General features: G+C 38.5%; 1 protein-coding gene and 1 pseudogene across 4 annotated transcripts in view; both read right to left on the reverse strand.

The window, feature by feature from the left end:
• The window catches only part of ABL2 (ABL proto-oncogene 2, non-receptor tyrosine kinase), a 104714-nt gene that overhangs the window by 45041 nt on the left and 32048 nt on the right, over window positions 1–27625 (reverse strand). The gene's annotated exons all lie outside the window — the stretch shown is intronic.
• LOC125155595 (40S ribosomal protein S2-like) lies at window positions 19047–27467 on the reverse strand (annotated as a pseudogene).

Below are 27625 nucleotides of genomic sequence, written 5' to 3' on the forward strand. Positions count from 1 at the left end.
TTATAACCACCCTGCCAGGTAGCTGTTACAAGAGTATAAACTGGAAGGACATAGTAGGTAAGAGCACAGACTCTGGAGCCAGATTCCCTGGGTTTGAATCCTAGTTCTACCACTTACTAACTGTGTGACCTTGATCAACTTAACCTATCTGCACTTTAATTTCTTAATCCAAAAAGAGTAGAACAGTACCTACTCCTCTAGAAATGATGTAAGAATTGAATGTTGATTGTATGTAAAGACCTTAAAACAGTGTCTGATATAAAGAGCTATATAAAATATTGGTTATTTAGCTGATGAAGACAAAAAGGCTGAACAGAAGGAATGTACACCAAGCCCTACTTTCAAACCTTAACAATGAAGTTTCTGCCTTTTCTAACTAACATATCGCGTGGGATGCTTGGATGAAACCTTGTTCCAATTTAATGCAGATAATATGCACACTCTTAACAACCTGATGTCCAAGATCAATTGATTTTTCAATTCATAGAGAGGGTCTATACTAATCCTTTCCTGAATGGTAAAATAGTCACAGAGCACATGAAGATTATCACATCTTGCTGGTGAAGGAGTGCTTAGTCCTAGAAAGACAGCGGCTCAAATATACTGACAGATGTTTCATAAATTATTAGCAACAACTGTTTATAATAGAATTTCTGGTTCAGGTGATTATCTTGATTTTCTGACCATGAATTTAAGAGACTAATCTGTTTAAATTTTTTTTTTAATGTTTATTTATTTTTGAGACAGAGACAGAGCATGAACAGGGGAGGGGCAGAGAGAGAAGGAGACACAGAATCGGAAGCAGGCTCCAGGCTCTGAGCCATCAGCCCAGAGCCCGATGCAGGGCTCGAACTCACGGACCGTGAGATCGTGACCTGAGCTGAAGTCGGACGCTTAACCAACTGAGCCACCCAGGCGCCCCAAGAGACTAATCTGTTGTAGAAAGTGCTAGAAAATACAGCAGGAACGATGTCTATCCCTTCAAAATTTGCTGTTATTGGTTGTTTCTGTATCATTACCTTGCAGCCTTCCTGGAAATCTGATTAAAAGCCACAGGTAGTTACACTTTTTAATACTTAGCTAACATAGAGTAACACAGAATTATATTAATCTCTCAAATTATCTAAATTGAATTGATGGAATATGTTTAAATGCAGGCTTCTTTGAAGTTGCTTGTATTGATACAAAATCACTTCTTATACAAGTACTCTACCTTCTGCACCACTCCTATATAAACATTACTTAAATATGAAAATAAATTAAATTTAATTAAATTTAAAAATCAATTATGAGGCTTTGAGACATGTATCAGTATATATCTAATTATCATATTAATGTGTATCTAATTGATATATATCTAATTGTCAAATTCTCATAATAATCCTATCAGGTAAAGAGCCAAGATTACACAGATTTGCTCCAATTTCCTCCATCTTCCCTACATGCTATATTTCATTATAAACATTCATCTTTGAAAGATAATAGTGAGATACAGGTCTTTAAAAATACTTAAATGTATTCTTAATAAAAAGTACTAGAGGGCGCCTGGGTGGCTCAGTAGGTTGAGCATCCGACTTCGGCTCAGGTCATGATCTCACAGCTCCTGAGTTCGAGCCCTCCATCAGGCTCTATGCTGACAGCTCAGAGCCTGAAGCCTGCTTCAGATTCTGTGTCTTCCTCTCTCTCTATCCCACCCCACTCGCATTCTGTCTCTGTCTCTCTCAAAAATAAACAAACAATAAAATTAAAAAAAAAAAAAAAAAGTACTAGGTACCTTATATGACAATTCACAATTTTTTAAATGTAATCACTTAATCCAGCGTTTCTCAACCATGACGCTACTGACATCTGGGTCAGCTAATTCTTTGTTTTGGAAAGCTGTCCTGTGCATTGTAGAATGTTTAGCAGCATCCCTGGCCTCTACTCACTGAACATCAGTTCTACTCTATCCTCAGTTGTGACAACCAAAAATGTCTCCAAAGGTTATCAAAAAGTCTCATGGAGGGCAAGTTGAGAACCACTGATTTTACCTTTACACAAAACTTTGTATGATACACAAACCTTTGACAAAAGTAGTAACTGAGTCGTATACAAACCCAAGTTTTCAGACTCTGAAGCCAATGTACCCTTCTCTATACCACATCTGCTTCCCCTTCCACACTAAAGAAAATCCACCCACCCATAACCAACAGTAAAGAAAGTAAGTGATAGTGTGACCCTGCATACAAACATGTACAAGTGACAGAGTCATAAAACATTTTTACTACAGGTGATGCATTTTTATGTTTGGTCTCCCTTCCCTGTCTACCTTCTCAACTGCTGGTGGCTTCCCAGTGAATTGATTTCACAACCTACAATTGGAAAACTACTATCCAAGGCAATAAATGAGCCAATCTGTTGTATTAGTGTTCTACTGTGTTTTATAAAGTTTTTCAACATTAAGAGATAGTACAATAAGGCACTCTAGTTAATCCAAGTCCCATCTAGATGATCTATCTGAATCTTTTCTCAGATTTTGTTGCTCTGCCAACAAAAACCCAAACTGAATGATTCCCTAGAGTGGGTTCTACAATGGAAGCATACACAAAAATCACCTGAAGGACAAGCTGGAAAACACAGATTATAGGGCATAACTCTTGAGTTTCTGATTCAGCTGGCCAAGGGTGGGTACCTGAGAATATGCATTTCCGATATCACCCAGAAGTAATATTGATACTAATGGTCTATGAATCAAACTTTCAAACCATTTCCCAGAACTTTCTCAGAACCGGGATAAGGAGAGGCACCTGGATGGCTCAGTCAGTTGAGCATCCAACTTCAGCTCAGGTCATGATCTCACAATTCACAGGTTTGAGCCCACATTGGGCTCCGTGCTGACAGCTCAGAGCCTGAAGCCTACTTCAGATTCTGTGTGTGTATGTCTCTCTCTCTCTCTCTGTCTGCCCCTCCCCTGCTTGTGCTCTGTCTCTGTCTCTGTCTCTCTCTCTCTCTCTAAAATAAATAAAAACATTAAAAAAAAAAAAAAAGGAAACGGGGATAAGGAGATAGGTGAAATTGGTGAAGGCAAATAAGAGTACACCTTCATGGTGAGCACTGAATGTACAGAATTGTTGAATCACTGTTGTACACCTGAAACTAATTTAACACTGTGTATTAATTATGCTGGAATTAAAAAAAAGAAATGGGTATAAGGAGTCATAAACAGAATATTTTAAAAAGAGGATATGATAATCTACATAACCCAACCTAAGATTAATATATTTTTAAATACTTATTTCAAGACTTAAAACTAAATGAATTATGTGTAGGTATATGTGTGTGTGTGTGTGTGTGTGTGTGTGTGTGTGTGTGTGTAGTTGATAAATAATGAATATTTAATATGTGCCACACTCTTTGGGATAACATGCTAAGTCAGTATTTCCTGAACCATGCTCCATCAGAGTAGGTTAAGTAGATGTCATAGGACAAGTATTTCTATAGTTAAATAAGATTGGAAAATACTAAATAAAACTAGTTCTACAAGAAATGTCTAACTTATTAGAGCAAGTAATATACTCACGTTCATAGTAGCCCTCCAAAAAGCAGCGACATCACGTAGCAGATCTCAGATTTTTCACTGAGCATCTCAAAGACTAGTATTCCAGGGAATGCACGCAGAGATGTGAATTGAGGGGGGAAAGAAAGGCATGGACATAGCTACATGTTGAGCACTTCATGCACATCAACTGAATCTTCTAATTTTCATAATAATCCTGTCAGGTAAATAACGTGTCCAAGATCACAAGGAGACCTGCAGAGTAACCCACATTTAAAACCCAGGTGCTGGTCTGTCTCCAAAGTCCTGTGACACAGTCTTTTAATGAGAAAATAAGAAAAATGATGGGAAAACAAGAAACATTACTTATGAGGTTATAAAAAGGCCCAACAAAAATGGGAGGAGATGTGAAGAAAGCAACACACTTAAAACAAAACAAAAAAAAGGAAAAAAAAAAAGGAAAACTTGAATACTTCAAAGAGGTTATATGAATGGCAAACAGGCACGTGAAAAGATGCTCAACAATAGCAAACATTAAGGAAATACAAATTACAACCACGAGATACCACTACATGCTTATCAGAATGGCTAATATAAAAAAACACTCACAAGGATGTTGACCAACTGGAACTCCCATACTTTGCTAGGCAGAACACAAAGTGATACAGTCACTCTGGTCAACGGTTCGGCAGTTTCTTATAAAATAAAACACACAATTACCATATGACCCAGCAATCCCACTAGTGGGTATCTACTCTGGAGAAATGAAAACTTATAGTCACAAAGACCTGTACAGAAATGTTTACGGCAGGTCTATTTATAACTGTCCCAAACTGCAAACAACCTAAATGTCCTTCAATAGACGAGCGGATAAACAAACTATGGTACATCCACACAATGGAACACAAGTAGCAGTAAAAAAAGAATGAACTATTAATATACACAACAACTTGCATAAGTCTCAAACATATTATATTCTTAGTTACCAAGAGAAGCCAGTCTCAAGAAGTTACATGCTGCAGGGGCACCTGGGTGGTTCAGTTGGTTGAATGAGCCGATTTCAGCTCAGGTCATGATCCCAGGGTCATGGGATCGAGCCCCGTGTCAGGCTCTGTGCTGAGAGTGGAGCCTGCCTGGGATTCTCTCTCTTCCTCTCTGCCCCTCTCCTGCTTGCACACGCGTGTGTGCATGCACATGCTTTCTCTCTCTCAAAATAAGTAATTTTTAAAAAGGTGGGGAGAAGATGAGAATACAGAGGGAACGCACAATAAAGTTTGTTGGGATAATGTAATTGCTCTGCTGATTGTGAGCTTACACAAAACTACAGAAGTTAAAATGCATACAACTGTACAAACAAAAAAAACCAATTTTACTGTATGGTAATTTTAAAAGTAAAGAGAAAAAGGCAAAACATAGGTTGATACACATTTCACACCAGTTAAATGAAAACAATCATAACCATGCCATATATACATTCCCACATGTACAGAACACTAAAATTTAGCAATACCTACAGATAAGAATTTGCAGCTTAAGAACTTAAAATTTCCACACTTATTTTTAGATAAAAATACCCTTTTGTTCAGAATCGTGACACAAGTTGAGAGGAAAGGGCCTTCCTAAACACATAAAATTTGTGGAATTTAGAATTCCAAGATCTTTGCATCTTAGCAGAAACACATCATTGCCTATGTTGTTAAGGCAAAAGATAATGAAATATCTCAGGGATGAAAGGAATGTGCCAATCCTCTTTCCCTCGTGGAATTCTCAAAGTCCATGTAGCTGGCACCTGGTACAATGACTTCAGTGCAAGCTCAGAGCTGACATTCCTAGGAAGGGACTCACAAATAAACCTACATCATTCCTAAAGATCTACAATACAATCCTCTGTAATCCAAGCAGTCAGCTGTTCGAGACTAGAAGTATGCAACAACTGCTCACGCACGCATGCACACAAACACACACACACTTTTCTGTGCACGGAATGTTTATGAATGTGTCTGTGTACCCATAAAGGAACAAAATAACGCAATCCACAAGAAATTCTGAAATGCCTAACTCCGAATAATTAATAGATTGATGAATTACTATTGAAATCTTTACTGAACATCCACTTTGTACCAAGTACTAGTAACAAGAACCAGGAATAGATCAGTAAAGTGGAAAGATGAAATCTGGCTCAGATTTATACACCTCAGAAATCTGGTGCTCACGATCACCTCCAGTTTAAAGACAAGTCATTTTTATATCAACCATCTGAAGCAGGTGAAGTGAATGAGATGAAGACATTCCAAGTAAAGTGTGATTAATGATAATAAGATGCATAGTACATTCTACAAACTGAAAAAAAAGGATTATGGCCCAAGGTTTGTTTTTTTGAATGGAGGGGACATGTGCATAAAATGAAGTGCTAAGAAAATTAAAGTAGGAGAGGTAAGCAAGGACCAGATCTTAAAGAAGTTTGAATGCCACGACAAAAAATTCAGATTTATCTTGCTGGCAATTAGAAACCATTGAAGAGTAACAATTTCCAGAGTTTTTCTTTCAGACAAATAGGTGTTTTGAGTTTTCCAGATTATGGGGGAGGGGGAAAATAGTTAAACCAAGGAAATTAAAAAAAACACTACACACACTAGGTCAGAGATAATAAATAGTGCTTCTCTAGCCTCAATAAAACAATATTATCAGAGCACCTAAGGGCTCAAGTCAGTTAAGGGTCCAACTCTTGGTTTCAGCTCAGGTCATGATCTCATGGTTCGTGGGTTCAAGCCCCATGTGGTGCTCCACGCTGTCCATGCAGAGCCTGCTTGGGATATTCTCTCTCTTTCTCTATCCCTCTACCCTTCCCCCCCCCCCCTTTAAAAAACCCAAAATACTGTTCTTATTCAAAGAACATCCTGCATAATATTAATAATTGGGATTTGTAACTTTACTGTTTACAAATCATTTTAAATTTTATTATTTTTTTGAGAGAGCGTGGGAGGGGCAGAGGAAAAAGGAGAGAGAGAATCTTAAGCAGGCTCCATGCCCAGGCTAAGCCCAACACCCAATGTGGAAGGAACAGGAAGACCAATATGGGACTCGATCTCACAACTGTGATGAGATCATTACCTGAGCAGAAATCACGAATCGGACGCTTAACTGAGCCACCAGGTGCCCCTACACATTATTTTAAACAAAAATTGCTAACATTCACTGTTTCATAAACTAAAAAATGATGACATATGTTAACTGAAACATTGCCCTTGTTCTAACATCAAAATTATATATAGATGAGAGAATGTGACCAATGTACTCACTGGCTGAAAATACTGCAAATTAGTTCTTCTATGGGTTACCATCTCTTTCCAGCCCTAACTCCACTCCTTTTGTTTAGGCCATCTTCATTTTTCATGTAGGTCTTTGCAATGGTTTCCTCACTGGTCTCTCCACCTCTGGACTTCTCTAACATCATTATAATATGCATAAACAACCAACATGATTTTTTTTTTCTTGAGCACAAGAAAATCTGATCACAACATACTCTGTTTAAAACATTCCAATGATTTCTCCATTGCTCAAGTTAAAGCCTAATTTCCCTCACATGGCATAAAAGGCTCTTTCACAGTGACTGAGGCCTTACCTCTCCTGCCCATTCTCTTTTTTGATAAACACCTGGCCTCTCACACTATGCTTTGGACAGACTCAACTCTAGTTTCACAGATTGTCTCTTATTTTAGCAAATACTATTCCCTTGGCCCCAAATATTTTCTGCCCATGGTCCCCACTCCCACTTTGCCTGGCTAACTCCAACTGCTTCAGATCTCAATCCAGTGTCTCGTTCCAGTAAATAACATCCACAGACACAAGAAAAAACATCTCATTAAAAAATGCACAAAAGAAGTTGATTATTGTTCCAAAATTTTCAGTTCCTCACTATTATAGAATTACAATGCATATCCTTGGCTAAAGACTTTGCGGTTACCTACCACTGGAATAGGCAAAGTAGACTTCCCTTCCCCACTGATGCTGGGCTTGGTCATGTAACCATCTCTGCCCAACAGTGTGGGCAGTACGCCAATTTGGAGCTAGGACTTTAATAGCCTTCATGTGTGTTTGTTTCTCACCCTTCTTGTGTTCCTGCTGTCTGCACTAGATGACTGTGGGACATGCAGAGCAGACCTGTGGGCACAGAGCCAAATCTCACTGAACCTAGGCAAGCTCAGCTGGGATCAACAAAATCCCAGCTGACCCAGACACTGATGAGAAGGAAAAAAAGGAAATGCCGTTTTTAAGCTACTGAGATCCAGATTATTTATTATATAGCATTTTTGCAGCAATGACTGATATAATGTATTTCCAACCAAATTTTACTTTTAATTATCAAAATATATACTCACTTGTTTTGTGGTTATGTGCCAGTAGGTTAAAATCCTAAATCAATCATAAAAAGTTTTAAACAGAGAAACTAAAAAGAAAATAATTTCAATTTATGTATCTGTCGTAGGTGAAGAGAACTAGGACATGGTATTTAGGTGGTCAAAATACATTAGGATAAACTTCCATGAGGAAAGTGGAATAGAAACACAAATTCAAAGAAAAACAGGAATAATTTCCAACTTTCAGCTGTTAAAAAAGAGCCTGTTTATATACTTCATAAAATAATGCTAATAATGGATAATGGTAATGATGAATCACTACAGTATTTAGATTCCTAGATACATTTTTTAAAATGATGTTTTGCTTTAGGGGCACCTAGGTGGCTCAGTTGGTTGATAACCTGACTCTTGATTTTGGCTCAGATCGTGATCCCAAGGTTGTGGGATCGAGCCCCCCATCAGACTCAGCACTGAGCATGGAGCCTGTTTGGGATTCTCTCACTCCCTCCCTTTACCCCTCTCCCATGCACATGCTCACTCGCATGCTCGCTCTCTCTCTCTCTCTCTCTGAAACATAACTAATAAGTAATAATGATATTTTTAAATGTCACTATTTATAAAATACAAAAAATTATATAATTTGCAATTATTTAAACTTATGATGAAACTGGTTTCTGATATGACCCAAAACACGTGCAAGAGAGCAGCTACTTTCTTTCTTTTGGTGTATAGTTCTATGAATCTTAATACATGTACAAATTCATGTAATCAACACCTGTTTCTATAAGATACAGAACACACACACAAGATACAGAACAATCATCCCCCTCATGCTATCCCTTCATGGCCACATCCTCTTCTCACCTAGATCTTTCATAAGTCCTTTGAGGAAATATGTGAACACCAAAGTTTGAAGAAAACCACTATGACACTAACTAGCATGACTTACTACCCCAGTTATGGAGGCTTCAAATTTTTAGCCAAATTCAAGTTCATTTAGTAATACTAATAATGCCCAAAATATCCAATAAACAATAGTAAAATCTACTCTGTGGGCCAAATAATATATTCAAGTCGATCAATCTTGAGCTGGTTAATAAACTCCTTGACTCATAGTTTACTGCAATCAAGACTTAAGTTTCTCCACAACACTCATAGAGGATGATATAGACTAAGTTCATTTCACACTGTTAGGAAGTACAGCACGTACTTAATTATGCTACACCTTACCTACAATGAAAGAGAAATAAAATTCGGGAAGGAACTCTGTGAAACTTCAAAGAATGAGTTTTTATGTTCATGTTTTCATGTGCCCAGACCAGTCCTGCATAATTTATTCTCTCATTTCTAAAAAAGGAACAATAAAATCATCAGCCTAAGTACCACTGGTCACAAATGCCCCTTATTGATTGCTATGTTATTTCCCCAAGAAAAAAAATCCCAACAGAGACCACAAATACTTTTCTCCTCACTAAAACTGATCACAGAGTTAAAACTCAAAAGATTTCATGGCGAAGTGAAAAACAAATTAATTCAACTTAAAAATAATAATAGGTAATCTGCATTTTCAAATAGATGAAAATTAAAAGCTGGTATATGCTACACTTCAAGACAAGGTTAACTCCTTAACCAGGTCTTATCCTAGAGAAGATGGTGAAGCAGTCCTTGACAGGCAGGTACCCTCCTTTCCTGACCTGTCTTCCCAGCTGCCAAGGACTTTAACCCCTCACGATGTAACTACTCTGTGTGCACATATACATGAATGCACATACAGACTGTCCCAAATCAGTCTTTTTCTATCTAAAGAGCTGAAGTTATTTTATCTTTGATTGGAAGGTAGTAATAGGAGGAAGAGACTAGATTCCACTTATTTTAATAAATAAAGAGCTAAAGGTGTTTACTCCTCTAAGCAAGGTCTGCCAAACAATTGTGCTCTAGAGCCTTAGAATTTAAAGATAATCTATAAAATTTAAAGATAACCTGATAAATAACATTTACAAAGAATAATGGCACTGAATCCCACCCTGCCCAAAAGCTACATACTAATATTTATGTTTTAACAGGTTACACAGTTAAAAATAAAAGAAATTTCCCCAAAGAATTTTAAGCGTTAACAAGGAGGCAGAAAAACACTGCTGGTTTTCTTCCAATCATGTCATAAAGCATATTCTTTTCCAATTAGACAGACATACAGGCTAGCTGTTTTATTTTCTTTTTATGTTTCTTTATTTTTGAGAAAGAGAGAGAGCACAAGTGGGGGAGTGGCAGAGACAGAGAGGGAGACACAAAATTCGAAGGAGGCTCCCGGTTCTGAGCTGTCAGGACAGAGTCTGAAACAGGGCTCAAACTCATGAACAACTGAGATCATGACCTGGGTTGAAGTCGGAGGCTTAACCGATTGAGCCACCCAGGTGCCCTGCTAAAACTCTGTTTTAACTCTAGCCATATAGCAAACAAATCTCCATTGAAGATACTAAATTAACAGGGTAGACAAATGTCTACCCAGAATATCATGAGGATATTTGTAGTGTAAAATATGCATATAGCAAGCCCCATTTGGACATTTAGAAACTATTAAAAATCATAAATTATAAAGAAAAGTTTAAGAAAAATTTCCAGGTGCATCCTTCCAAAACCATTAGGAAATACTTTGAAAGCATGTTCTAGGAAACAGCTGATATAATTAGAGTAACAAATTTTTTTTTTAAATTTTTTTTTAACGTTTATTTATTTTTGAGACAGAGAGAGACAGAGCATGAACGGGGGAGGGTCAGAGAGAGGGAGACACAGAATCCGAAACAGGCTCCAGGCTCCGAGCTGTCAGCACAGAGCCCGACGCGGGGCTTGAACTCACGGACCGTGAGATCATGACCTGAGCCGAAGTCGGCCGCTCAACCGACTGAGCCACCCAGGCGCCCCTAGAGTAACAAATTTTAAAGCTACAAAAGGCTTTAATGGCTTTTTAGAAATAAGGACACTTTCCTTTGCGCAAAACAAAGAATGAAGGTAAAGAACTTACAGATCAGAGATCTGAGATACGTATTAGTTCTATTAGTTTATCATTAAATAATTATATCGATTATTAAATATATCATTGTAACAAATAGGTCTTACCTGGATATCAATCCAAATTAACTGACAAAGAATGACATTTGAACACTAAGTGAATGTGACTACATAAAAGCAAAACAAATAAATGTTTTTTTTTTTTTTAAGTATAAACTACCATGACACTCTCAAAAAAAACCCTGAAGCATACTGTTACCTGTGAGAAAAAAAAAACATACTGGCAAACAAGCATTTTTATTACAGTTTCCCCTTACTGTGTGTATGTATGTGCATCTCAAATTTTATGTGAAGAAAAAAAAATTCACATTCTGTACAGACTGACCTATGTATATGCCGTAAAAACAGTCGCAGAGCCTCCCTTCACCCCTAACGGTTTCTCTTCCTTTCTTTCCCTCTGACTTTCCCTCTCCCTCCCTGCATGCCCTGGCAACATAGGATTCCCTCCCCTTCTCCTACCTCCTCACCTTGGATCAGGAAAAAGTTTACCCTATCACTATACTTACAGACACATGAGATGCAAAGCCTTTCCAATACTATAGTTCCTCTTTGATATTGCCCCCGGAAATTTCCACATCCGTATGTACACTTGAAAACTGGTCTGAAATACTTTCATATATGAATATCATTTCATTCAGTCCACAGTGCAGTCTTAAAACCTTCTCTAACTTCATACCCTTCAACTTGTCTACCAGTTCTAAGCAAAAAGGAGAAAGAAGGCTTAGAACCTTCTTAGATTATCCCTGTCATTTTAGTGCCTGAACATTTTGTTACTCCCTGTGAAATTTCTAGAGCATTTTTTATCTCAGGAAGATGAAAAAAGATAGGAGATGGATTTGTATTGGTTTGTTTTGGGCACAGACTGGCAAAGTTGAAAGCCTACGTGGCCACAGCAGCAAGAAAATGAAGGATGTCAAAGCCAGAGAGAGAAAATAAAGAGGGACAGGATGTGAGTCCAGGCTGCAAGGTGTTCACCTAGCTTCTTGACCCTATTCCCTGGACCCCCCTGAATTGGCCTCCTGTGTCCTGTCCTACTCAGAAGAAGAAAAGCCATCAGCAGTCACTTGAAGCTGGTAGAAACCAGACTTCCACTGCTAAGACTGTTTCACAATAGCAGAAACTTAATAAATATTTGGTGGCGTATTTAGAATATTAACACAGACGAGTGTGAAGCTACCTAAAAGAAATGAATTAGCTATTTGAGGAGTGGGCTAGAATGGCAGGAACTATTCTCCTTAAATGGATGTCCTAAAGGAATAAACAACTAGCTCTTAATTTTAGTCTCCTAGCAGACAGATATGCTAGGAAGTTTTACTACTGTCTGGCATGCCACGGTCTTGTAAGTCCAGTAAGTGGGAATGTGAGCTCATGCCCCAGGCAGTAACAAATACACGCTGACGAAAGGGAATGATGAAGTAAATTAATAAAGGAGATCCCAGGCTACACAAACTCCTACCACAGTCTCTACAATCAAAAGAAGTTATAACAAATTAATCAAGATCAATAATCACTCCTTTTTAATTATATGCATAAGAGTTTTTTAAAATCCTGAGAGTATTCCACTTGGGAGATGAGGGCAAGTATCTGGGAGAGTGAAGCGCTATTCAAAAAAACACAAGTAATAAGGCTGTTATTAACAGCAGCCAATTTTAATTTTTACTGTTGTTACATGTTCCTGTCCTAAGAAAAATACAAGCAGGTGAGCATTTTTTAGAAGTAAAACTCTGATTTTGATAAGCCAAGCTTAGGAGTCAGCATGCCAATAGAAAAAATAAGCTTTAATTTCACACCCTAGCCTAGCCCAGGGGAAGAGAGAGACTAGTAAGGAGATTTCTGTTCCTGACAAGAAAAGGATTAAAAACACTGTAAGAGATTAAAAATCAATCAATCAATCATACAAACAAACAAACAAAAACACTGTAAGAGGAATGAACTCTGGTTGCAAGCCGAGCTGCCACCCTAAGCATCTTGATTATTCCAAAGATGCCCTGAGATCCAACCCAACCCTTCTGGCTTCTGCCAGAGAAGCACAGTTAACAGCCAAATCAAGTTCCAAGAATAGTCATGACATACCATCCCCTTCCAACTACAGTTAACCTCAGGGAGAATGAAGTTCTGGGGCGCCTGGCTGGCTCAGTCAGAAGAGCATGCTGACTTCATCTTGGGGTCGTGAGTTCAAACCCCTTGTTGAGTGCAGAGATTACTTAAGTAAATAAAACTTTAAATTAAAAAAAAAAAAAGGAACAAAGGTCTGATACATGCTATATAACACAGTGAACCTTGAAAACACTGTGCTAGTGGAATAAACTAAACACACTTATGTGAAATATCTAGAATAGGCAAATTCTTAAAGAAGTAAAGTAGATTAGAGGTAACCAGAGACTGAGGAGAGAGGAATGGGGACACATTTTCTGTTTGAGTTGTTTAAAAAGGTTCGCAAGTAGATAGTGGTGATAGCTGCATTACACTGTAAATGTACTTGATGCCACTGAATTGTACACTTAAAAATGATAAAAATGACAGATGTTACATAAATGTTCCAACAATACAAAAATGTTTTAAAAGAGTGATCCCATAAAAACTTATCTGCTGCAGGCAGGTAGGTCTGCCATGGAAAAGTCGGCCTACAACAGGAAAAAAAATTATTGTTAGAAAGGCCTTAGGGTGCCTGGGTGGCTAAGCTGGTTAAGTGTCTCACTTCAGCTCAGGTCATGATCTCACAGTTTGTAAGTTCGAGCCCCATGTCGGGCTCTGTACTGACAGCTCAGAGCCTGGAGCCTACTTTGGATTCTATGTCTCCATCTCTCTCTGCCCCTCCCCTGCTCGCTCGTTCTCTCTCTCTCTCAAATAAATGTTAAAAAAATTTTTTTTAATTTAATACAACCAAATAAAATGGGTGACTCAGTTGGTTTTAATTTAATACAACTAAATAAAATGGGTGACTCAGTTGGTTAAGCGTCCAACTCCTGATCTCAGCTCAGGTCTTGATTTCAGGGTTGTGAGTTCAAGCCCCACGCTGGGCTCCACACAGGGTGTGGGGCCTACTTAAAAAAAAATTTTTTTTTAATTAATTAATTTGGGGTGTCACAGTGTTTATATAATATTTTTTTAAGTTTATTTATTTATTTTGAGAGAGACAGAGAGAAAGAAAGAGAATCCCAAGCAGGCTCCATGCTGTCAGCACAGAACCCAACATGGGACTCGATCTCACAAACTGTAAGAGAACATGACCTGAACCAAAATCAAGACTTGGATGCTTAACTGACTGAGCCACCCAGTTGCCCCTATATGATAAATCTTTATTGTACTTAGGTTCATGCCCCCAAAAAATCCAACCCATGTTTATTTAGTATGCTTACAGTCTCTTTATCTACTGTTTCACCCAAATGAGAGAGAGTAAACCTTCTGGTAAAATGATTAAGATTCTGGACTCTAAAAAGGAAGAACATTTAAAATAAAGCCTTCTCCTATAAACAAATAATGTGTCACCAACTAAGTCATTAATTCTAAGGAATGACACAACTGTTGACATTAAGATTGAGAAAGAAAAGCAACACTGATAAAAGAGTGGAAATTAGGAAACACAAATGCACTAACAATAGTTACATCTTAAGTAACAACAATTTAATAAGTCACCAATTTAAAACGTGCAAACTCAAATGTACTGATCTAGAAGGATAAGGCTTATATAATCTTAACTATTTAAAGCGCTCAGATAATTCCTCTGCAGGAAATGAAGTGTGCAATTCTAATTTTCCTACCCAACATCCCAATCCTATAATAAGCATTATGCTAATTATGATGTATGATATACACTTGTTAAAACACTGATTAAAAAAATAAATAAAATACTGATTATTTCACAAGTTAAGCGTCCATGTAATTTTCACTGGGGAAGGCTAAGAAATGAAATTAAAAGGTCAGGAATATTGAATACATAACATTATATAATGTAAACATCAGAAAACAAAAGCAACAGCTAACTTAAAGGCTTTTAGTAACAAAAAATGAAGAATATGAATATGAAACTCTATGAAGAATAGAAGAGTTACAGGGTACTAAGGTAAATAACATATGGTCCCTGGCCCTCAAGCATCTCACATGCTAACGAGAGAAACCAAGAAGTCAATCAGCTATCATATACAGTGATGTGGCCTGAATGTTTTGACATCACAGAGCAGGAGTGCTTACTAGTATAGACAAAAGCAGAGGCCTACTGATAGAGGATTCTTGGCCTGAGTCTTAAAGAGGTAGCTGTGGAATAAAAGTTAGCATGTAAAAGAGTACAACTTATATACACCGACACACACACACACACACACACACACACACACACACGCTCACTCGTGCGTGCTCTCTCTCTCCAGAAATATTTCTGGACTATCTACTATGTGCCAGGCACAAACCGTATTTAGGGAACTGCATGTGTTTTATTTAGTATGTCTGGAACCTAGAGAACATGTATGAGATTAGGCAGGCACCAGACCATGAAAGCCTTGAATGATGCTCTGCTAATGACTTTAGACCTCACCCTGAAGATGGTTAAGAAATGAATGAAAGCTCTTAAGGAAGTCACAAGATCAGAGCTGTTACCACTCAAGCCGAAGGCTTTCCTACACATTCTCCCTGAGGAGCTGGCATGAACGCTCTAGAGCGAAAGGAAGAAAGGAACAGATACGACCCACATTTCACAGATACTGTAGGAGGGAGCATCAGCTGCGAAGGTCTACCACTTCTCCACCTCCTGTTCTGTCATGAGACTCCATTCTACTGGGGTAAAAGGTTTCAGTAGAGTAGGAGATAGAAGAGTGGTAACAGATAGGAAAGGAAAGTTCTGCTGGCCGAAGGGTGTAAGGGTCATCCGCAGGAAACTACTCCTACTTTATTTTTTTTAATTTATTTTAATTAATTTATTTTTTTTTTAGTTACTAAATCAGGTTTCTTTTTTTTATTTTAATTTTTTATAATTTAACTTTTTTTTTAAATTTACATCCAAATTATTTAGTATACGGTGAAGCAATGATTTCAGGAGTAGATTCCTTATTCCCCCTTAGCCACTTAGCCCATCCCCCCTCCCACAACCCCTCCAGCAACCCTCAGTTTGTTCTCCATATTCATGAGTCTCTTTTGTTTTGTCCGCCTCCGTTTTTATATTATTTTTGTTTCCCTTCCCTTATGTTCATCTGTTTTGTCTCTTAAAGTCCTCATATGAGTAAGGTCATAGGATTTTTGTCTCTAATTTCACTTAGCATAATATCCTCCAGTTCCATCCACGTAGTTGCAAAAAACTACTCCTACTTTAAACAGAATATTATATGAACAAAATATACCTGAGTATATTAAAGCATTATCTGAGAAGACGAGGAGTTTGATGTTGTGTATATTTTGCCACAATTGAAAACAACTTTACAAAAAAAAAAAGAAAGAAAAATTAGGAACACAAAGCATGAAAACAACATTAATCTGGGAATGCAAACTGGTGTAGCCACTCTGGAAAACAGTATGGAGGTTCCTCAAAAAATTAAAAATAGAACTACCCTACAACCCAGCAATTGCACTACTAGGTGTTTACCCAAGGGATACAGGTGTGCTGTTTTGAAGGGGCACATGCGCCCCAATGATGTGGTATATATATATACAATGGAATGTTACTCGGCAATTAAAAAAAAAAAAAAGATATCTTGCCATTTGCAACTACGTGGATGGAACTAGAGGGTATTATGCTAAGTGAAATTAGTCAGAAAAAGACAAATATCGTATGACTTTATTCATATGAGAAATTTAACACACCAAACAGATGAACATAATGGAAGCGAAGCAAAAATAATATAAAAACAGGGAGGAGGAGAAAACATAAGAGACTCTTAAATATAGAGAACAGAGTTGATGGAGGGGTTGTGGGTGGGGGGATGGGCTAAATTGGGAAGGGGTATTAAGGAAGACACTTGTTGGGATGAGCACTGGGCGTTATACATAGGGGATGAATCACTGGAATCTACTCCTGAAATCATTGTTGCACTATATGCTAACTTGGATGTAAATTAAAAAATAAATAAATAATCTGAAATTTAGACATCCTATTTTTGTACGCTGGCAAACATTCAAAATAGTAAATATAAGTTCATATTATATTTAATTATAATTCCTTCATTCTTCCTTCACATTTGAAGAACTCTTCAAAGTCTACCACAAACATAAAGCCAAATGTATAAGGACACAAAGAAAAAGCATAATTACTATCTTACTGGGGGAGAGGAGACAATCCTATCCCAAATGGACATTATCCAATAGCCAACTATGCTTTCCTAGAGACTTGCAATGGTGCAAATTGCCACCATAAAGAATGTACATGGATTTGAGCAGACACATTTGACAGCACAGCTGTCTGTCCAGGCATGCTGCTGAAAGAATAGTACATTCCTATTTGTCCTGTCCCCCACCCACCTTCAGTCTCCTTATATATGGGATTTTAAACAAAACTGTCATATTTAAGCCTCTGGTGTGTGTGTTTGTATGTGTGTTTAATAAGGTCAGTTAGATAATAACAGAAGCAATGAACTCCTCAACATCACCCCTATCCCAAAGTCTCCAAAGATTTCTGAAGAGCAAAACAGTTTTGTTCTTGTGCATTTCTTAAAAGTCTTGATTTGGGGTTGCTCTTTAGTTTCAAAGAGAGGGTAACAGGTCACTAACTTTCAGAAAATTGATATAGTATGGTATAGGAGTGAATATTGAGAATTAGAGTAATAGCGTCTGAGTCCTAGCTTTGTGATCTTGGGGCAACTGTCCAACCTCTCTGAGTTTCAGTTTTTTTCATCCATAAAACATGAATAATGATGCTTACACTATTTACATCACACAGTTGCTGTATGATCAAAGAACTAAATGAACTTCGTGAAGATCAAAGAAATAAATGTAACCCTACCCCAGCCACACACTACAATGCCCCTTTCTCAATAATCTCAATTTTATGCAACCACTTTTGAATATATGTTCTATCCTACTAGCAGCTCCTTCCTTTTCATACATGAACTTCTGCCATCACAGTTGATCCCACCAGAACCTTAAATCTACTAACCTAACAATCTTTTCACTCTCCCTCACCCCTGGAAGTCCTCTCTTCTCTCCTTACCCAGTTTAAGTTCCATGATCCATCATTATGATCACTCGCTCCTCTCTCACTTGTAGATACTCACTTTGCAAAACCACAATCCTGCTTAAATTCAATTCTCTGTCCATTCCCCTACTACTAAAGGAGAGGGCACACAACCAAGCTGACTGCCCCCACTTTTAACTCATGACCTTTAACCTCAAATGAGTCCTGAATTCGGCCTGGTATTCTATTTCCCAAGCCCATTCACTCTCCCACTTCTCTTAACAATGACACGTTCTCCTCTCTCTTCTCAAACTTCTAACGCCTTCTTCCATGCCCCTTCTCACTCTCAGCTGACGACTTGCTAGAAAATTAAAGCCATCAGAAGAGGATTTCGAGGAATTATCACATCCACCAACAGTATCAGAATCTATCTGCACCTATGTGCTCTGCCTTCCTTCCTGTTATAATAAATGAACTATCTGTTCTTTTCACCATCTAATCCCTTCCCTCGTGCACGAGCTCCAATCCCTACCACCAACTCAGTGATATGAGCTCCAGAAATTCTCCTCTTCTCTACCGTATCATCAGCTTCTTTCCTTCCCTTCTCCCCGTCTCCACTACATCACTTCCTGAGCATATGAAATACATATGAAAATACTAGAACTCCTATCACAAAAACTGTACTAGCAGAAATACTGCCAGGTTGAACTAAAAAGACAGATACAATGCAAAATGAAAACTGCCCTTTGGATCCCCACATCTCTGAGCAGGAAACGGGCTTAAAAAAAAAATGATTCCACTGCAAACATAAGCTTCCTGTATGGAAGACTCAAGAAGATGGCACAAAGGAAGCTAAGAAGGGCTACATAACTTTTACAAGGTCATACAATTAAGTAAGTGGCAAAACTGGGATATTAACTCAGAAAGTCTACGTTCTTGTTTTGTTTCATTTCTTTCCAGGCTTTAATTCACTGATTTTTCTTATATAAAACTATGTGGTGGCCACAGCTGGAGCCTGGGTCATCTGCACGGAGATGCTGGTGTGGGTCCTTACAAGACAATAAATCCCTAATAGGGAGACTTGGTGAACACAGTTTCTTTCCAGAGGTCTGGGGTGAGACAGCTGCAGGTCTTGGAAATGGCATCACAAGTGGCCTTGGCCAAAAAAGAAAAAAAAAAAAAAGCGGGCCTTGGCAAAGTTGCCTAGGGTGGCAGTGCAACCCCTGCCCAAGGTGCAGCAGTCATCCACACCGGCCATCAGCAGCAGCTTCTTGGGCAAAGAGGCTAAGACAATGCCCTTGCCTCTAGGGGCAGGAACGAGGCGCACAAGCACAGAGCTACAGCAGCTAGTCACCCCACATGGGACAGTGTGGGCCTTGCCGATCTTGCTCTCCTGGGAGCCTCACTGCACTGGTATGATGGAATGCTTAGCCAGGATCACGGCCCCATGGATGGCAGTGGCTACCCCCTTGGAGCACGTTAACATCTGGGCCAACACATTCATCGTAATCTCCGATGACAACAAATGCCTTGAAGCTGGCTCACTGGCCAGCAGGGATCTGCTTTTGCACAGGCATAATCTTCAAAACCTCATCCCGAGGATGTCCCCAGGAAAAAGTCAATGATCTCAGATTCCCTGATGGGCAGGGAGAAGAGATCTCCTCCAGGGACTTTATCTTCATGTCCTTGACTCCTTGTCATTGGCCTTGACTGCAGGAGCCCCATGTGCCGGCCTCTACCCCAGATACCCTGTCCCGACCTTCCAATGCAGAGACCTGGGCTTTAGGGCCCTCCTGCAGCACGAGTGTCATCCACCACTTGGTGTTTTCTTGAAGAGAAAATCTACATTCTTAACCAGTATCTACCATGTGCCAAGCACTTTACACATGGTATCTTATTTAATCTTTACAACGCTGTGACTTAAGTGCTAGTATTATTCCCAATTTACAAAAGGGGAAACTGATAGATTCAGTGATTTAAAACACATCCACACACACAAAAAATGTTTTTTCTTTCTTTTGAGAGAGGGGGTGGCAGAGAGAGAGGGAGAGAATCCCAAGCAGGCTCCTCATTGTCAGCACAGAGCCCAACTCAGAGCTCGATCTCACAAACTGTGAGATCATGACCGGAGTCAAAATCAAGAGTGGGACACTTAACCGATTGAGCCTGCCAGGTGCCCCCCAAAATGTATTTTTAAATAACTACACTAAGTTCAGAATTGAGGTAAAACTTACAAAACAAAAAGATACACAGGATATATATTACATTTATAGTTTTGGGGGGTTTGTTTTTGAGAGAGAGTGCACACACACCAGCGGGGGGAAAAGGGCAGAGAGAATCTTAAGCAGGCTCTATGAGCAGCATGGAGCCCCACTTGGGGCTCGATTTCACAACCCTCAGATCATGACCTGGCTGAAATCAAGAGTCCTGCGCTCAACCAACTGAGCCACCCAGGGGCCACTACAGTCATCTTTTTCTTAAGTATGCTTTTACAAGAAAATTTACTGCATCAAAATTTAGCCATTTTTAACAGCCTCATAACCTCAAAACTTTGGAAACTAAGTAGCTTGTTATGAATTAATAAAATTTGTGTCTACACATCTGTAAAAATTTCACTTGCTAAATAATAATGTCAACAAGATTTTAGGGATAAAGTTATATAAAATTTAAAAGTTAGTTGTAAAGCCATTTTCTCTATTTAAACTCTTAAGCAAATTAAAATGGTACTAAAAACATCCTTAGCTATATGTTAAAACCACGTGTCCCAAAGATTTTTATCAGCAAAACCATGATCATCTACTTCCAGTTATTTGTACCTCAAAAAAATATCAATGGAAGTCGTAAAATATTCCATAAATCAGACAGCCTATATAACCAAACTGGAACTTCTTACAAAAATAAGCTTTATTATTTTTTTAATGTTTGTTTTTACTTATTTTGAGAGAGAGAGAAAGAGAGAGAGAGAGAAAACACGCACACGCATGCAGGGTTGGGGCAGAGAGAAAGGGAGAGAATCTCAAGCAAACTCCTTGCTGTCAGCGCACAGCCCAATATCGGTCTTACCTACCTTGAGATCATGACCTGAGGTGAAATCAAGAGCCTGGGAGCTTAACTGTGCCACCCAGGCGACCAGGTTCTATAAGCTTTTAACAGATAAATTTCCACTTACACTTTGCATACTTCACTTCTAAATAAATTTAACTATGCAAAATATGAATTCAAAACAAAATAAATAAGGAAGCAATAAACACAACCATAAGGCTGGCAATTAAGTTTGAAAAGTTTAGATAACCGGGAAATACAAATCAAAACCACACTCAGATATCACCTCAAGCCAGTCAGAGTGGCTAAAATGAACAAAACAGAAGACTATAGATGCTGGAGAGGAGGTGGAGAAACAGGAAACCTCTTGCACGGTTGGTGGGAATGCAAACTGGTGCAGCCTCTCTGGAAAACAGTGTGGAGGTTCCTCCAAAAATTAAAAATAGACCTACCCTATAACCCAGCAATAGCACTGCTAGGAATTTACCCAAGGGATACGGGAGTACTGATGCATAGGGGCACTTGTACCCCAATGCTTATAGCAGCACTCTCAACAATAGCCAAAGTATGGAAAGAGCCTAAATGTCCATCAACTGATGAATGGATAAAGAAATTGTGGTTTAAATACACAATGGAGTACTACATGGCAATGAGAAAGAATGAAATCTGGCCCTTTGTAGCAACGTGGGTGGAACTGGAGAATGTGATGCTAAGTAAAATAAGCCATACAGAGAAGGACAGATTCCATATGTTTTCACTCCTATGTGGATCCTGAAAAACTTAACAGAAGACCATGGGGGAGGGGAAGAAAAAAAAATGGTTAGAGAGGGAGGGAGCCAAAACATAAGAGACTCCTAAAAACTGAGAACAAACTGAGGGTTTATGGGGGGTAGGAGGGAGGGGTGGGTGGGTGATGAGTATTGAGGAGGGCACCTGTTGGGATGAGCACTGGATATTGTATGGAAACCAATTTGACAATAAATTTCATAACACACACACACACACACACACACACACACACACACACACACACACACAAACTCTGTGGACCTGAATTTGAACTAAAATAATCAACAGGAACGAATAAACATATTATTTTACCTTAAAAAAAAAAAAAAGAAAAGGTCAGATAACAGGTCGACTTTCACTTAGATGCAGATAATCACAAGGCTGTTACCTTCTCAATATAAGGAGAAAGCATCTTTATATGAATGTGTAAAGCACTCACTCAAGTTGATTCATCACAAAACAGGAATTCAACAACAAAAAAACTGCTGTCTTTATAATACATAATTTAAATAATCAAAAAACAACAAAAAACAAACCTAAGGCAAAAACACTGTGGAATAGTACTGAACTGGAAGTCAGAAGACCTAAGTTCTAATCTTTCCTCCATCATAACTGGATAGGAGAATTTACTACTGTGCTCCCACTTCTCCAACCTGTAAAATTAAGGGGCCAGGGAAGAGATGACTCTAAAGTTATTTTCAGCTCAAAAGTCTTATGATTCCATGAATCATAACTAAAGCATATCATATTTTGTTTTCATATTTTAGGAACCCTAGACAAGCAGATCAAATTAATAGAAATTAAGAGTAAATTATTGATGCCCTTCTAGTATACAACTACACAATGTGTAAAATTGCTTTAGAACTAATTTTCAGAGTTCTTTTCGAGTACCTTAGTCATTTTAATGCACTCCCTAAACTTGACTGGATCCAGCAATTCCTTATTTAAAAGTTTTCCTAAACTCTCAGTGTGCTAGGCTTTCCTTTTATCTTTCATTTTCTATTCCTCTTCTCCTTCCAACACTATTTATATTTTAGTATGCTTTCACAGTGATCATTTTGCCTATTTCCTACACCTTTACTACGTCTGGTTTTTATGCCTTCCCTATCCATGATTTCATTTTTGATTCGAAGTGCCTCTAATCCAAAAAAAAAAAAAAATGTGCCTCTATTCACCTAATTAGATATTAAGAGTTCTGAGGTCCTCAAATTTCAGATTTATTTCCTATGATGCAACTCATTTCCACACTATCAGAGACACAGGACATTTGCTAGCAAATTCACACATATTATTCAGTCATTCAAAACTTAAATTTTACATGTTGACATTTTTTATATTCCATGTGTTTTCACCACTAGCAACCTGCTTGCTTAAAGTCTAAGAATTTTGACTTTTAAATACTTTTTAGAATATTGATACATGCTGGAGAAACCAAACCAGTTTCAAATTCAAAATGTCACCTAGTAAAAGTGGAGAGGAAAAAATAGCACCCAATATTTAATTTGTCAAAACTCTGCCACTCAGTCTTTTTTGGTAGGCCTAAGAAAAAAATTCATTGCATACTATAACTATAAAAGGTATTGAAGTTTCTTTTGGGATCTTACCACATTTCTTTAAGATGCAAGTGATACTTAGGGGATCTATACAAACAAATTTAAATGATTACAGAATTTAACTCTAAGTCCTCAAGTTACCATTTTTTTCTTTTCTTTTCTTTTTTTTAGTTTATTTATTTTGAGAGAGCAAGGGTGCACTCAGGGGAGGGGCAGATGGGGGAGGGAGGGGAGGAGGGAGGGAGGGGAGGAGGGAGAGAGGGGGAGAGAGGGAGGGAGGGAGAGAGGGAGAATAAATATTAATCTCAAGCAGGTTTCTGTGCTGTCAGCACAGAGCCTGATGCAGGGCTTGAACCCACAAACCATGAGATCATGACCTGAACCCAAGTCAAGAGTGGGACAATTAACCAAATGAGCCACCCAAGTGTCCCCCTAAAGTTATCATTTAAAAATATAAATACTTGAAGTGACTGGCTAAGTAGGAAGAACATGTGACTCAATATCGGGGTCATGAGTTTGAGCCCCAGGTTGGGTATAGAGATTAATTAAAAAAATAAAATCTTAAAAAATTGTAAATGTAAGTACTCATTATCAATTCACTTTTTTACTCCTTTCTTCAGTGGTAGAAGTCAAATCCCAGAGAGAAATGATTCTTAACTAGATTTGATAAAAACTCACTGTATCTAGTACAGTGCTACATAGTCTATGGCTATTTTAGACTCATAACTTGTCTCTCTGCTTTCATCCTTGTCCCCAAGAGTTTATTCTCCACAAAGTCAGACTGAACCTTTTAAATATAACCCCCACAGTCCAATATTCCCATCCTGCTCAGAATAAAGTCCTAATTCCTTATGATGGTATGCAAGCCTTCCATAAACTGGCCCTCAACAGTCTCCCTCATCCCCCATGCTACTTTTACCTTCTTTTACCTTCTATATATTATCTCCCAACATTCTCCCACCAGGTCAGTCCTCTCTAGCCAGTCTAACCTCTGCCACTCCAGGAGGATACTTCTGCCTTGAAAATATTCTCCGAAACTTTGTCCTTGATGATCCTGTTCCTAGAATGCTGCTCTGAAAGCCCTAAGTCTCATTTCTTCAGATCATTCAATTCTCTGCTGAAATGTTACCCTACCAGAGGATTTCTCTGACCATTCTATCTAAAAAAGCACCTCCCCTATTGGTCTGTCCTAGAAGTCATCACCATTTACAACTACATGGATGGAACTAGAGGATATTATGCTAAGTGAAATTAGTCAGAGAAAAACAAATACCATATGATTTCACTCATATGAGGAATTTAAGATACAAAGCAGATGAACATAAGGGAAAGGAAGCAAAAATAATATAAAACCAGGGTGGGAGACAAAACATAAGAGACTCTTAAACACAGAGAGCAGAGGGTTGTTGGAGGCGTTGTAGGAGGGGGGATGGGCTAAATGGGTGAGGGGCATTAAAGAAGACAGTTTGTTGGGATGAGGATTGGGTATATAGGGGATCAATCACTGGAATCTACTCCTGAAATCGTTGTTGCCCTATATGCTAACTTGGATGTAAATTTAAAAATAAACTTATTGGGGCGCCTGGGTGGCGCAGTCGGTTAAGCGTCCGACTTCAGCCAGGTCACGATCTCACGGTCCGTGAGTTCGAGCCCCGCGTCAGGCTCTGGGCTGATGGCTCAGAGCCTGGAGCCTGTTTCCGATTCTGTGTCTCCCTCTCTCTCTGCCCCTCCCCCGTTCATGCTCTGTCTCTCTCTGTCCCAAAAATAAATAAACGTTAAAAATAAACTTATTAATTAAAAAAATAAGTCCTCCCCACATGATGTAGTAAATAAATAAACACTGAGTGCCTGTCTCTACCCACTACAATGTAATCTCCAGGAAGGCAGGGAGTTTCATTTGTTCACTAACACATTCCCAGTGCCAACAAAGTGTCTGGTTGGTGCTCATTAACTGCTAAGTAAATGAAAATTCGAAATGTATGACTCTAGAAGCCATGCTGTCAACTTTAATTATTCATAAATACTAAAGAAATCCTTTAAATAATATATGTTAAAAGTGTCATTTAAACCGGGAATATCGTTTGACTCTAAGGAGGAGAAGTGGGTGGCTGAAGGGAGAGAGGTGTAGGGCAATTTAATACATACCTCTTTTAAATCTTGAGCTATATTAATGCGTTAACACTATATTAATGTGCTAATAACTTCATTAACTGTATTAACGTGCTAACTTAAATCCTGAACTGTACTAATGTGCTTTTTCTTAATTTTAATAAAATTTTAAAATTTAATAGTAATATCACTGCTGGAATTACAAAAATGTTCCAGTCCAATCCTGCATTTTCAAGATATAGAACACTAGTAGCAAAAATATGATATTCTTTATGTTGTTCTGGGATGTTTTAATAAGATTCTTCAGGAATTTCTCAGGGCAGAAGAAGTTATATGTTCCTTCTTTAATGTTCCCATAGTCTTCTATTAAATAGCAATCACCTTGTCACTAGGAAGTTGTTAACTACATTCACTAGTTAGTTCATTCACATAAGATAAAAGAGCCAAACAGTAAGTATGATAATGCCTTTAACTAATTACAGAGTTGTGTGCCAAGCACAAGGTTATCAGAAACTTTGTTACTAACAAATATTCCAGGAGAGGCTCCAGTACATCCAGAACTTAAGGTCCCAGCTCTGGTAATGGGAATGGGTGGGAAGAGCACTGGAAAAGGAAAAGTGGAAGTAGCTTTTCAGTCACTTTCCATTATCCCTTATCATCACAGCCAATCCCCTATTTAGCCAGGAAGTCACTCCCAGTTCTCTGGAAAACAGTGCTCCTCTCAACAGGGCATGAAGGACACATGAAGAAGGTCACTTTCAAAAGTGGAAACCCAGGGGCGCCTGGCTAGCTCAGTCCATATAGCATGTGACTCCTATAGATGTCAGGGTCATGAGTTCATGCCCTACGTTGGACATAGAGCTTACTTAAAAAAAGCAGGGAGGGGGGAGCCAGCATGATAATAATGAACTCCTTCATGAACCAATACTAGACTTAAAGCCCTTCCTATTTTATACTTGTATTGTACCACAAAGGATGAGAATTATAAAACCAACTTGAAAAACTAAGCACTGATTTCTGCCAGCTGTAAGGTAACAGACTACTGTACTTCTTAATTTTCAAGTTCAGATAATGCTGCATACTTTTCCAACTCCTATAGATTAAAAATATGAGACAAGCTGAATCTGCTGTATGAAATCTTTTTTTTTTTAATTTTTTTTTTCAACGTTCATTTATTTTGGGGACAGAGAGAGACAGAGCATGAACGGGGGAGGGGCAGAGAGAGAGGGAGACACAGAATCGGAAACAGGCTCCAGGCTCTGAGCCATCAGCCCAGAGCCTGACGCGGGGCTCGAACTCACGGATCGTGACCTGGCTGAAGTCGGACGCTCAACCGACTGCGCCACCCAGGCGCCCCTGTATGAAATCATTTTAACCATATACATATATCCCCCCATCATTTAAATAATCTCTACTAGTATTAAGATAAAAAAAACACCACAGGGGTGCCTGGCTGGCTCAGTCAGTAGAGCATGCAACTCTTGATCTCAGGGTCATGAGTTCGAGCCCCACACTGGGCATGGAGCCAGTGAACGAACACACGAACACACACACACACACGAACACACACACACACACACGTACACACACACACACACACACACACACACACACACACGACTTCTCCCCTGAAATTACAATTAATTACTCCCTAAACTGAAATTAGAAAAAAAAAAATTGACAGTCAATTGGAATCCATCATATAAAAATTAAGCTCAACTATACTTTAAGTAAGTAAATAAAATTCAGTTTGGACCTACACAAAAGCACCATAAATGGTCTTCTTTCTTTAAAAGAAAAAAATAATTTATCGCAAACAAAAAAGGTATAAAAACAAAACAGCAACTGTGATAACTCTATGGACCAGAAATTCTGCCTTTCCTCTATAGTCAAAATATAATAAAACACAAACCAGTCATCGTTCATTTATTGATTTAGTCATTGTATTGTATACAGAAGGGAACTTAACCAGACTCAGTAGTCATAGAACTAGTTATGAAAAATGGCTGAGAGGACTATTCTGGTTCTCACTACACCACAGGTATGTACAGCTAGCAGCCTAGTCATGCCAGTCCAT

The sequence above is a fragment of the Prionailurus viverrinus genome, chromosome F1 (genome assembly GCF_022837055.1).
Source record: "Prionailurus viverrinus isolate Anna chromosome F1, UM_Priviv_1.0, whole genome shotgun sequence".
Taxonomy (NCBI): Eukaryota; Metazoa; Chordata; class Mammalia; order Carnivora; family Felidae; genus Prionailurus; species Prionailurus viverrinus.